The sequence below is a fragment of the Anabrus simplex genome, chromosome 3 (assembly GCF_040414725.1).
Source record: "Anabrus simplex isolate iqAnaSimp1 chromosome 3, ASM4041472v1, whole genome shotgun sequence".
Lineage (NCBI taxonomy): Eukaryota > Metazoa > Arthropoda > Insecta > Orthoptera > Tettigoniidae > Anabrus > Anabrus simplex.
Window position 1 is genome coordinate 394546887 of NC_090267.1, and position 1855 is coordinate 394548741.

The window sequence follows — 1855 nt, forward strand, 5'->3', positions numbered from 1 at the left end:
TTGCCTCGTGTCGTAGAGTCAAAATCACGCAGGGGCATGCGGGACTACTTTCAAAGATATTCAAGCCCTTGCGGTATGTTTGAAACTGAATATCTGCATGCAGGTAGAACCGACAAATTATATAATGCCGCTCTGCGGTGTATTGATTTGTATGATAAGTAGTCACCCTCGGAGGCCCGGGTTCGATTCCCAGCTCTGCCACGAAATTTCTAAAAGGGGTACGAGGACTGGAAACGGATCCACTCATTCTCGGGAGGTCAACTGAGTAGAGAGTGCTTCAATTCCTACCTCAGCCATCCTCGAAGTGTTTAACATGATTTCCTATTTCTTCTCGAGGCAAAAAGCTGGGCTGGTGCCTAACTTAAGACTACGGCCACTTCCTTCCCACCTCCTTCCCTATCCCTTCTAATCTTCCCATCCCCACAAGTTCAGCATAGCCGGTGAGGCCGCCTCGGTTAGGTACTGGTCCTCCTTCACAGTTGTATCCCCGATCAAATATCTCACACTCTAGACACTGCCCTTGAGGCGGTAGGGGTGGGATCCCTCTCTGAGTCCCGGGGAAAAGCCAACTCTGGAGCGTAAGCAGATAAAGAACGATTTCTACTATTTGCCTCCCCTAGTTACGTAGGCCTATTTTATGCTTCTAGGACTTCTAGCACCAGAACAGTTTGAAAACAGCATATTCGGTCCAGGCGTTCTACTGTAATGCAATCGTCTTCGACACGAACACAATAACTCCACAATAACTCGCACTGCAATAGCTGCATCATTAACTTATCTGTCCTGGGAAGTCTCCGGCTTAAAGCAGACGTGTTCCGCAGCCGAAATAGCTCAGTTGGGAGAGCGTTAGACTGAAGATCTAAAGGTCCCTGGTTCGATCCCGGGTTTCGGCAAGAGTTTTTTTCTTAAGTATCCTAAGTGTATGTCGGTGTTCGTACGAATTGTAGGTGAATTCCAACAGCGTAAGTATATTAGTGGAATCGTGGTGAAATTCATGTCTGCGGCTATTTATACCAGTCGGTGTCCTTTTTCTCTCTGCCTATGACCGACTTTCGGAATGCAGCACACAAAATCACACTTCATGAAAGCACTCGAAGGCTGCACTGTTGGGAAATCAGGTGTTCGATTCACACGGTCATTTTTTTTTATTCACTCCAGATAAATCCTGTAACAGTAAGAAATTTTGATGTCCGTTGTCACTCAGCCGAAGTCAAATTAATCATAGCTGAATACTCTTACTGAACTCACTGCGGAATATCTTAGAGTATCAGGTTAACTTCTACGCACACAAATTCAATGCTGAGATATTAACAAATTAATTTTGAAATATAAAAGCGATAATTTACATGATTAAAATTAAGGAAGTCCGTTCTCTGGTGTAGTGGTTAGTGTGATTAGCTGCCACCCCCGGAGGCCCGCGTTCGATTCCCGGCTCTGCCACGAAATTTGAAAAGTGGTATGAGGGCTGGAACGGGGTCCACTCAGCCTCAGGTGTTCAACTGAGTAGAGGTGGGTTCGATTCCCACGTTAGCCATCCTGGAAGTGGTTTTCCGTAGTTTCCACTTCTCGTCCAGGCAAATGCCGCGATGGTACCTAACTTAAGGCCATGGCCGCTTCCTTCCCTCTTTCTTGTCTATCCTGTCCAATCTTCCCATCCCCCCCCCCACAAGGCCCCTGTTCAGCATAGCACGTGAGGCCGCCTGGGCGAGGTACTGGTCATCCTCCTCAGTTCTATCCCCGACCCAGAGTCTGAAGCTCCAGGACACTGCCCTTGAGGTGGGATCCCTCGCTGAGTCCGAGAGAAAAGCCGACCCTGGAGGGTAAGCAGATTAAGAAAGAAGAAAGAAAGAAAACT

General features: G+C 47.5%; 1 non-coding gene across 1 annotated transcript; it reads left to right on the top strand.

The window, feature by feature from the left end:
• Positions 1-820: 820 nt before the first annotated feature.
• On the top strand, positions 821-893 carry TRNAF-GAA (transfer RNA phenylalanine (anticodon GAA)). The gene has a single exon. It is a non-coding gene; the product is annotated as a tRNA-Phe (tRNA).
• Positions 894-1855: the final 962 nt, after the last annotated feature.